The following is an 11,839-nucleotide window of genomic DNA, read 5'->3' as shown; positions in this document are numbered from 1 at the left end:
CACTTGGGGATCTGGGGCAAAATCAGTACTTGGTCCTGCTAGTGAAGGCAGGGGGCTGGACTCAATGACCTTTCAAGGTCCCTTCCAGTTCTAGGAGATGGGATATCTCCATTATTATTATATGGCATGTGGGGCGAAAAATTCCTTCGTTCATTTCTAGCTCCCTCTCTTAAATGTCTGAATTAGGTCAGATCCTGAGCTGGTATAAACACATGTAGCTGTATTGGGGTCAGGAAACAGGTGTGTAAACCCGAAGAGTTGTGCAGGAGAGATGTTTTACTGACATAGGGTGTATCACACAGAACCTGAGATGGCAACAGAGAACCTGTCCGAGTGGGGGCTGCGAGAGACACCCAGGAATTGTAAAATTGTTAGCTCTTTAATCTTTCTATCATTAAACATACCTACCAAATGTGTCCCCTCTTCTGAAGCTGCTACCCAGTTCATAGCCTCGTGTACACGAGTTAGACTGATTACTTCCTGGCACAGGTGTGCCAGTCAGGGGTGGGAAGAGAGGCGTTTCTTGACCAACAGAGCTGTGCTGGAGAAGTCCCTAGTGTAGATGCAGTTATTCTATCAACTAAGCTGTGCTTTTACCAATAGAGTTTGTGCCACAGGGTCTGCCAAACCACTACCATTCCTCATTCAAATCCCTGCATAAAAACCGTTGCCCATGCCCTTCCCTACCCCCTCCCTGCTGTGTGTGACACCTCTTTGTGCCACATCGAACAGTAGTTTGCAGAGCTGTTAGGGACAGGGTCCCTGGCTTCTAGTCTATATTGGACAAATATCTCACCCAATTTTGAATGCTATAAGGAAAGGTAGCAAAATAAATAATGTTCAAAAGAAGCCTTTATTCAAAAGCTTACTAGAGGGAGGTCTGCACTGAGGAGGACTTCCTGGGGGGCTTAAGCTCTGCATCACAGCAGCCCTGCAGCCATGACAGCCTTAAAAAGCCAGTGGTGTCTGGGCACAGTTATCTGTCATGATGAGGCTCAGGCAGGAGGCAATCTTGAACACAGGCTGGGTGGACAGTTAAAAAGGAAGCAATGTGATCTAGTAGTAGATGAGTCAATAGACAAGGAAACCTCAGTTCTGTTCCACTGTGTGACCTTGGGCTAGTCATTTAATCTCTCTGCCGCTCTGCTTCCCCTTCCTTTGTGCTTGTTTATTTAGAATATAAGCTCTTTGGCTCGGAGACTGTCTCTCATCTTGTGTATGTACAGCACCTGACACAGTGGGGCCTCAATCTCCATTGTGACCCCCAGGACCTATTTATAAATAATAATAATAATATAAACCAAGATTTGGCAAAAAGTGAAGCCCAAAGCCTTGAAGGTCCCTGAATGAATCCTTCCCTTTGCTACTGCCATCAGCATATCACAGACAACAGGCCTCTCACATCTAACTTCCGCCTAAGAAGTTTAAGCAGGAGCTTCTGATTTAGTTTCTTAAGTGTGAGCAAAACTTGATAGAGGCTCATGCATCTCCAAATTGCTGTTGGGCAGAGTGAATGGCCCAGAGCAGAAGTGCAGCAGCTTCCTATGCAGTCTGGTCATCAACAAGCCATTGTTTAATATCACAGCAGCCGAACTGCAAAGGGAAAGGCTACATTGCTGCAGCGTGCCTGCTGTTCTCCGCCGTTCCTGCAGGTGTATGGCCAGCATGGGCTGACTTTAAGTTATGCTTCTACTCTAAACAGGCACGTATAAGATTATGGAATGATTTAGCTTTTAAAATGCAAACACAGGGCCAAATTCTTAAACAATATGAAATTGTTGTGATGTAGATGTTATAATATGCTGTAAGCCGTATGGGCCTAGTACAGGGGTCGGCAACGTTCAGCATGCAGCTTGCCAGGGTAAGCACCCTGGTGGGCCGGGCCACTTTATTTACCTGCTGACGTGGCAGGTTCCGCCGATCGCGGCCCCCACTGGCCGCGGTTCGCCGTCCTGGGCCAATGGGGGCGGCAAGAAGCGGCGCGGGCAAGCGATGTGCTGGTTGCGGCTTCTTGCCACCCCCATTGGCCTGGGATGGCGAACCGCGGCCAGTGGGGGCCGTGATCGGCCAAACCTGCCGTGTCAGCAGGCAAATAAACTGGCCCGGCCCGCCAGGGTACTTACCCTGGCGAGCCGTGTGCCGAACGTTGCCGACCCCTGGCCTAGTATAAATGTTGTATGCTTGACATGAGGACATGAGTTGCCTGCTGGCAGCTGAAGCAAGGATTTAAGGTTATGAGCGGTCAAGAATTGTCTGTGCAAAACAAACTTGGTCATGTCTATAAGGGGAAATGGAATGTTTTGGATTATGGCAACCTGCCCGGAACTGCTCTTCTGGAGTTGTGGATGAAAGGCTTAGTAATCAGGCAAAGAACTAATGATGCAACGGACTGGTCTATGAAAACAGTTCTTTGCTATAGCTGAAGTTGGAATCAGACATCGACTCAGCGTCCTGAAAAAGAAGAGGCGTGTAACGTGAGGCTCCCCACGCCTTGTGATGGGACTGAATTTCGACAGGCCATTAGGGTTTCCTTCTTCAGATTCTGGTGTAGTAGGAAAGGAATGTGAATGTGGGGTTTATATTGTAATCAATATAAATAAAGAAAAATATTTAGAGTATTTTGTACCAACACTGTGTCTGGTATCTGCCTGCTCCCCCGTCCCTTAGGGAGGCCACTATCAGAGCCTAACAAAATGGCCCTTAAAACGGAAGTACATGCAAGCTGCCGAAACACTGATGTATGCTCATGATTTGGCTGGTAGCAGCCTCACATGCATACAACCCCCTTGCATAGATTATTTCCGGCAACAGCATGAACAACCTAAAAGATAATCTAGGCATGGCGCAATATCTCAATGAATATTTTGCATCGGTGTTTAATGAGGCCAATGAAGGTATTAGGGATACTAGCACAGTTACAGAGGGGCATACGGGATGGGGGATTACCGCATCCGAGGTAGAAACAAAACTAGAACGCCTTAATGGGACTAAGTCGGGTGGACCGGACGATCTTCATCCGAGAATATTGAAGGAATTGGCGCGGGAAATAGCAGGCCCATTAGCGACTATATTTAATGAATCTGTAAACTCGGGGGTAGTCCCGTTAGACTGGAGAATAGCCAATGTGGTTCCTATTTTCAAGAAAGGGAAAAAAAGTGACCCGGGTAACTATAGGCCTGTTAGTTTAACATCAGTAGTGTGCAAAGTTTCTGAAAGAGAAGATTCTGAAAGAGAAACTAGTTGAGGACCTTGAAGTTAATGGCAAATGCGATAAATTACAGCATGGTTTTACGAAGGGCAGATCGTGCCAAACGAATCTGATCTCCTTCTTTGAGAAAGTAACGGACTTATTAGATAAGGGAAATGCGGTGGACCTAATATACCTGGATTTCAGTAAAGCGTTTGATACAGTACCCCATGAGGAACTATTGGTTAAAATGAAAAACATGGGGATCGATATGAAAATCCAGAGGTGGATAGGGAATTGGTTAATGGGGAGAATGCAGCGGGACGTATTAAAGGGTGAATTGTCGGGTTGGAGGGAGGTTACTAGTGGAGTGCCTCAAGGTTCGGTTTTGGGACCCATCTTATTTAATCTATTTATAACTGACCTCGGGACCGATTGCAAGAGTGGGCTGATAAAGTTTGCGGATGATACGAAGGTGGGAGGAGTTGCAAACTCGGAGGAGGATAGGGATACTCTGCAGGGAGACTTGAATGAGCTTGTGAATTGGAGTATCAGAAATAGGATGAAATTTAATAGTAAAAAGTGTAAGGTGATGCACTTGGGGACGAATAATAACAATTTTAGTTACAAGATGGGGACGCATTGGTTAGAAGTAACGGAAGAGGAGAAGGACCTAGGGGTCCTTGTGGACCACAGGATGACTATGAGTCGGCAATGTGACGTGGCGGTGAAAAAAGCCAATGTGGTCTTGGGATGTATTAGGCGAGGTATATCTAGTAGAGATAGGGAGGTCCTGCTTCCGTTGTATAAGGCGCTGGTGAGACCTCATTTGGAGTACTGTGTGCAGTTCTGGTCTCCAATGTTTAAAAAAGATGAACTCAAACTGGAACGGGTGCAGAGAAGGGCAACTAAGATGATCAGAGGAATGGAAAACCTGTCGTATGAAAAGAGATTAGAGGAGCTTGGGTTGTTTAGTCTGACAAAGCGAAGGCTGAGGGGGGATATGATTGCTATCTTTAAATATATCAGAGGGGTTAATACAAGGGAGGGAGAGGAATTATTCCAGTTTAGTACTAATGTGGACACGAGAACGAATGGATACAAACTGGCCGGGGGGAAGTTTAGGCTTGAAATTAGACGAAGGTTTCTGACCATCAGAGGGGTGAAATATTGGAACGGCCTTCCGAGGGAAACGGTGGGGGCGACGGACCTGTCTGGTTTTAAGATTAAGTTGGATAAGTTTATGGAGGGAATGGTTTAATGATAAAACATAGTAGCCAAGGAAAACCAAGCAATGGTACATGAACAGCATAATGGCCAACAAGGGTCAGGCTAGAGACTCTTGCCTATATGCTCGGGGTATTACTGATCGCCATATTTGGGGTCGGGAAGGAATTTTCCTCCAGGGTAGATTGGCTGAGCCTCTGGAGGTTTTTCGCCTTCCTCCGCAGCATGGGGCAGGGATCACTAGCAGGAGGGTCTCAGCCGATTGAAGTCACTAAAACACAGGATTGGGGACTTCAACGGTAGAGTCCAGGGAAGGGTCTTGCGGCCTGCAGCATGCAGGGGGTCAGACCAGATGATCATAATGGTCCCTTCTGACCTTAATGTCTATGAGTCTATGAACCTGAATGTGGTGGTGGGCACAGACCTCAGTGGTGAGTCAAGGGACTCCATGCATAATAATTCAGACCAGGACTTCCATGTGTATAAAATCCATCACTTGAGACTGCAAGTGACAATACAGAAAAATAATTGCATATGCAAGTTATTTACACACACAACTGGGGGAGGGGGACATTTTGAAAACTTGGCCCATTCTGCCTACAGGGCATTTGATGCATTCCCTTTCGCTAACCTTCTTGTTTATTGCTTGATTATTCAGAGATCAGGGAGTAGGGCAATATATTTTATTCAACCAATTCTCTTCTGTTGGTGAGAGAGACAGCGCTATTCCTCAGACATTTTAATGGTAAAGTGGTATTTCAGCTGGAATTCTTAGCTATGCGGGAACTATTGCTCTGTGTATTTTCCCCTCTATTTTATTCATAAAGATAAATGTTGTGATAATCAGGTTGTGCATGAAAAGAAAATAACATAAACCTTGAAAATATTTATTTTTTTTATTTGAGTTCCATTGTTGTAATAGAAGGTGGTAAAGCCTAAAAATCTGTCATTGCTGGTTTGCAGCCTTGTCAGTTTCACCAGAAATTGTTTCCTTCATTTGTTTGCCAGCACTGTACATTTTAGAAGGAACATGCCTTTGAGGCGTGGCTCTGAACTCTCCAGCTGTGCATAATGGGTACGCTGGCGTGTGTCCCCCAAACACGCCAGAGAACAACAGCTGCTGTGTGTTCCTACCTTGGCCTTTCCTGGAAAATAGCATTGACTCATTGTCCTCTCCCGGAGAGCGTGGGCTTCAATAAAACCAAAAGAAGAATCTCTTCATAAATAGAAACCCCAGGGCACTTTTTTCCCCTTGGCCAGGACAGGAAATTATGCATTTTATCTCACCCACTTCATAAAAAACAGACGCACACCAATTCAAACAGGCATGCACGCACACAAACACACCCACAGATATGGACACGTACACACACACAGGTAGGCAAATGGAAAGATGCAGACTCACAGACACACTCACACAAACAGGGACACACCCAAAGATGCAGAGAGACTCAAACACACACAGACAAAGGGATACAGGTGAATATGCAAAAACAACAAGGAGTCTGGTGGCACCTTAAAGACTAACAGATTTATTTGGGCATAAGCTTTCGTGAGTAAAAACCTCACTTCTTCGGATGCATCCGAAGGTTTTTACTCACGAAAGCTTATGCCCAAATAAATCTGTTAGTCTTTAAGGTGCCACCAGACTCCTTGTTGTTTTTGTAGATACAGACTAACACGGCTACCCCCTGATACTTGACACCATGCAAGGTGAATATGCATGTGCGTGTGCACACACACACACAGAGAGGGGGATGTGCACACACAGGGACACACACATACACACACACAAAGGGGACATGCACATACAGGGATGCTTGTACGCAAAGGGGGACATGCAGGGGGATACACACAAACCCACAGAAGGATGTGCACAGACAAAGGGGGATGCCCAAAAGGATGGACGGGGACACACACACACACACAATCTTTTTCAGTGTCTGGGGTCAGGAAATAAAACTGACCGGCCCCCTTTAACTAGTCCACCCCTTTCTCTTCCCCTTGCCCCCCATCCGCCTCTCCTCTCTTCCTTTTCCTCCTGTCCCCCTTCCCTCCCTTCACCAACTTTCTCTTCCCTTTCCCCATCCTCTCTTCCTTCTCCCTTTTCTTCTTCCCTTCCCCATCCTCCTCTCCCCAGGGTGACCCCACCCCACCCCTGCTCACCCACCTCACTGCAGGGCTCTCCCAGGCAGTCACAAGCCCCCAGCCTAGCCCCCACCCCTGGAGGCTTGGCTCGACTTTCCTCTCTCTTTCTCTCGCTGCTACTTTCGGTTTTAAAGTCACCCCTGCGCTGGAGATGCGCTTCTATTGGTCCAGCTGGGATAACGCCACCACCTTAAATCCGCCTGGATTGGTTTGGCTCTTCATCAATCATTTCTAGCAGCCGGGACTCCAGATGGTACTGAATGGGGAAGGAGGGAGGGAGAAATAGAAACTCATGCACAGAGGGAGAGAGCAGCTGCCAGAGGCCAGGAGGAGGTACATGTGGATGGCTGGCTGGGTGGGGAGGTGGGGAGAATGGGGTATCCAGTACTGTGTGTATAGAATAATGCAGAGAGGCAGTGTAATAGATTGTAAGGTAATAAATTATCTATATAGTGACTATGGAATGATGATTATAGGGATCCAGATTATACTTCCCTGTTTTCATCTAGGTCCCTTTTGTGCTGAGGTTTATTGCAAATCTCAGAGCTCTAAGCATCTGTTCCCTGAGGGCGGTGAATGGTCCAGGTGGGCAGCCTTAGGGAAGTAGGATGGCAGCTAAGGGCTGGCAGGAAATACAGGCTGGGGAGAGGTATGGACTAAGCATTGATGAGTTTATATTTATTCTGCTTTCAATGGCTGACCAAGTGCGTCAGTGCAGAATGAATGGGAACTGTGTGTTCTCATTGTCAGGTTATGCGCAGCAGTTACTTCACAGGATAGTAAGGCCATATAGCACTTGGCTCTGGGGTTACAGACAGACAGACAGCCATCGGCACAGTCTGGGCACCCCGTTTAAATGATGTAGCTATAAATAATGTATTAACGTGGCTAGGGAACTGGGGCGGCTGACAAAGTTGTAGTAAAAAACCAAATGAATGAGCACTTGATGTCACGCTACCTCCCTCCCTGTTTTTATAGCAGCATGAGCCGGCCACACAATTTGGGCAAAATCCTGGCTTGTTTGGTGTTTATTGATTTTTGTTTTGGTCACTAAATAGCTTAATTTTGCATGTGTCTGGGAGGGAGCACAAAGCACATGGAATGGGCTGAGACCTCAGGGGAGGAGGATGAGATGTTATGAAAGAGACAGCAGGGAACCCCCCCCCACCAGCAGCAGTATTTTGTTATAATTTCTGATCATTGGTTGTGGGTATATGCCGATAGGCATATGTTGGTCTTTTAAGCTTTGCTTCTTTTCATTTTGCCACTGGCCTGCATGCTGATGGGTCAGTTTTGTGTTCCGCTTGGGGGGCAAAGATGCGGGACGGTGATATTTGAGCTGAATTAATGTTAAGCTGGGTGACCTTATGGTTTGAAATTCACCTCTCCTCAGAAACCTTCACTGAAGCTGGGTGAGGGTGCGTGGGAGACGCAGCACTGCAGCCACATGCTCTGAAAACTGCCTGCTTCTGTAGCATGCAGCATTGTTCCTCCTACAGCCCGTCCATGTGGTAAGTGTACACGCTGCCCAGGCCCTGGGCCCTGGGGAGGGCTGGGGCTTCGGAGCAGTTTTTCCAGGAGACAAGAGGATGGAGGAGGAGGGGCTGGCGATGGAGGGGCCTAATGGCTTATTTAATTGAGGCAAGGGAGGGAGACTTGCCTGTGCTCCAGCACTCAGCGAGGAGTGTCTGTCGGGTTATTCTCGGTCATGCACCTGCTGTTGCCACAAGGCAATTGCCTGCCTGCGCCTCCATCAGGAAATGAGTCTTTTTTCTACTACTCTGCAGTTCCCGCCCTTCCCCTCCCCCCCCCCCCCCCCTTGAGTTAATGATCAAATTAAACTGAAACACTTCCCATAGAGGACCAGATCCTGCTCTTGCTTAGACCAGCGTACGTTAGGAGTAATTGTGTGGAGCCCAATGGAGTTAACCCAGATACATTAAAATCTTGCCCATAAAGGGGCAGATCCTGATTTCACTTACACCGGAGTAAATCCGGGTATGTCTACACCATAGTGGCACACCTACGGCACTGCGGCTAAGCCGCTGTCGTGCTGCAGTGTAGATATGTCCTGCCTCGACGGAAGGGGTTTTTCCATAGATGTAAAAAGCGACAAAGAGTTCTGTGGCACCTTATAGACTAACAGACGTATTGGAGCATAAGCTTTCGTGGGTGAATACCCACTTCGTCAGACGCATGAGATGCATCTACCCATGAAAGCTCATGCTCCGATACATCTGTTAGTCTATAAGATGCCACCGGACTCTTTGTCGCTTTTTACAGATCCAGACGAACACGGCTCCCCCTCTGATACTCCACAGATGTAGTTAATCTACCTCTCAGAGAGGTGGTAGCTAGGCTGATGAAAGAATTCTTCCATCAACATAGGTGCATCTACAGTGGGGGGCTAGGTCAACTTAACCATGTTGCACAGGGAGTGAAATTTTTCACAGCCCTGAGTGAGGTAGCTAGGTCGATCTAATCTTTAGGTGTAGACCAGACCTTAGTTCAGTTCCAGATTAACACTGGTGTAAATGAGAGCAGCATCCGGCCCTAAATTTAATCCTGTGGCATAAGCAAAAAATCCAGAACATGAATGATCACGGCCCCACTTGGAAACTTTCAGATCTATGATAGGTCACCCAAACCACATTCAAATGTTACACACCCTTTTCTCTATTTCCTTTAACATTGTTGCGGATTGTCAAGTAATATGTGGAAGCTAATGACTCACTAGAGGTCACCTTTCAACTCACACCATTATGACCAGCACAGAACATTTTACTACCTCATATGTGGGCTGATACAGTAGCAGGCAAATCAGGCACAATGCATGTCATACCGAGACGTCGTCATGCTTTGAGCTTGGTATTCATCAAATGATATGATCTCCTAGAAAACAGAAATACTCTAGTGCAATAATGAAGGCTTTTTATCTTATTGTAATAATAATAATAATAACTACTTTTCATATCGCTGGTTGACTTTTTTGCATAACATTTTTTAACTTGAAAAATGGCTTCTTTTTTTTTTTTTTTTCAAAAAAATTCTGGCAAAAAGAATTGGTCAAAAATCTTGAAATTTTTCAATTTCCATGATGTTTTCTGTGATTTTTGTAAGCAATATTTTTATCAATGCAATGGTATCACAAGGTACCATTGAAATGTTCCAAATTTTAAGTAAACAATAAGTATAGTTAAATAGAGAATAAAATGTGTTACTATTGTTCTTTTATTATTATTATCTTTTTTTCCCCCTTGTTGTACTTTGTCAGTTAGAGCACAGCACCATTTTTATAATGAGCGTGAACTGGATCATTTACTTTTCTTCCATGGGCGGAGGGGATGCCAATCCAGTGGCTGTCCTGGTGGGCATAAATATAAAACTTCACGGCACCATCCCTTCTTGGGAGTGTGTAGACTCCTGAAGGGGCATGCAGGGATGTAGCTTGATGGGATTTTAGAGCTGCTGGAGGAAGGAGGGAGTGGAATAGTGAACCAACTGCTTTATGCAGTGACATCCCTGGCTGATCCCACAGACATCTGAGTAGATACCGGATTGAAAATTAGTGCTGTTTCATTGGCTTTAATTCCTTCTTGGCCCCTCTACAGTTGCGATTGACACAAAAAAACTACACTGCCAGGGGAAAATTGGGGCCAGCCTTCCATACAGACACACCATTACACTCTGCTCTGTGTTCCTCTGTCTTGGAACTCAGAATCCATTGGAAGTGGAGGCCACGACTCCTGCCCTTTCACTTCACCCAATACCTTTCTCTTCAAGTATATAATTGACTGTGAACTCCCTGAGCTGAATCCCATAGAGTTCCCGGCCTGAGCCTTTTTATACCTTTCCATTGGGAAAATTATAATCTGTTGTTATTAGGGCTGGTCATGCAAGAAAAACCTTTTCTCATGAAAAAAAATCAAAAATTTGAAGTTGTTTTTGTTTTAACTATTTTCCAATGTTTTCAGACTGTTTTGCAAATCGAAATCCCCTCCTCCATTTTTATCGAAAACATTCTTGAAATGTTTCTCAGTTCTTTGTAAGTTACTGAAAACAAAATTAAATGCATTTCAATCACATTTTTTATTTTAAAAATGGAAAACAAAATTAAAAAAGCATGATGTTTTTCACAAGAAAAAAGAAAAATGTTGATAATTTTCCACAAAAAAACCCTCACTGGATTTTCAAAATAAGGCCCTATTTTCACTAAAATTTTGTCATTTGATATTTTTGACCCACATCAATTATGATGTGTATTGTTGTCTTTTTGCTTAGGGGAATCAGTATGTCATTGTGCTAGGGGCTGTACAAACACCAGAAGAAAAGATGGTCCCTGCTCCAAAGAACTTCCAATCTAGGTATAAGATGAGACCACAGGTGGGGGAATGCTATTTCAGTGTGATAAGCAGTGATCATAGTACAGCAGCTGCCAAACCATGTTTCCAAATATACTTTGCAAGGCTAGTCTATTTGTTGGGATATTATTTATCATAATTATGTTCATATCATATTTTGCATTCCTGAGATCTCAATGGCATTTAGCATTAGCAAAGTGAGCTCCACATTACTTCCAGTGAGGTAGGTTAGCATTGCTATTATCACCTTTGGACAGATTGTTCATTTTCCCCCAGGCATGGGGATATCCCAACATGATCCTCAGCTTTTTTTCATATCTTGTTTCCTGGTGTATACATTGCCGTGTTGGACATGAATTTATGTTAAAAAAAAAACACCCTTTATTGTGCAGAATCACTCGAGTAGAAAGGGATACAAGTGAGCCCTGTATATATACTGCATATATCTTGGTAATCAGCAATAATGGGAATGGAAGAATGTGTCTGGGGTTTTGGCAAAACATGGTGCTGGGCTGCATGCAGTGAATGTATACGTATACCCAGGGCTCGGTCCCGCAGGCTGCTGAGAACTGCTGAAAGAAGTGCAAAGCCAAAGCGTTAGGACTCAGCCCTCAGAAGTGCTGAGTGGCTTCCATGTAGTGTGGGACAATGGGCTTAGCAACCCGAGTTGACACCTGTGTGTGCTCTGAAATGAGAGCTGGTGACTGGGGTGGGGGGGAGTGGGCATGCTGGGGAGGGAAGGTTTAGATGGAAAGCCAGATCTTCAGCTGGTGTGACATAAAGAAGCTTCTTTGATGTCACTAGAGCTATAGTGATTTACACCAGAAGAGAATCTGGCCCATAGGGTGACCTTGGAAAAGAGGGAGAGTGCAATCCCGTGAGTTCAGTTTCCACGCATAGCAACTAAGATTTTCAA

At 45.3% G+C, this 11,839-nt stretch overlaps 1 protein-coding gene across 1 annotated transcript in view; it reads left to right on the top strand.

Annotated features, from left to right (window-relative positions):
- Positions 1 to 6,790: 6,790 nt before the first annotated feature.
- Positions 6,791 to 11,839, top strand: part of SLCO4A1 (solute carrier organic anion transporter family member 4A1) — a 47,599-nt gene continuing 42,550 nt past the window's right edge. The window contains exons 1-2 of the mRNA XM_054045619.1: positions 6,791 to 6,895; positions 7,956 to 8,073. The gene's annotated coding sequence lies outside the window, so the exon portion shown is untranslated. The remainder of the gene's footprint in view (positions 6,896 to 7,955; positions 8,074 to 11,839) is intronic.

This window comes from Malaclemys terrapin, chromosome 12 (genome assembly GCF_027887155.1).
Source record: "Malaclemys terrapin pileata isolate rMalTer1 chromosome 12, rMalTer1.hap1, whole genome shotgun sequence".
In the NCBI taxonomy this organism is placed as follows: Eukaryota; Metazoa; Chordata; order Testudines; family Emydidae; genus Malaclemys; species Malaclemys terrapin.
Note: the sequence above shows the minus strand (reverse complement) of the source record. Positions and strands in the feature narration are given on the sequence as shown.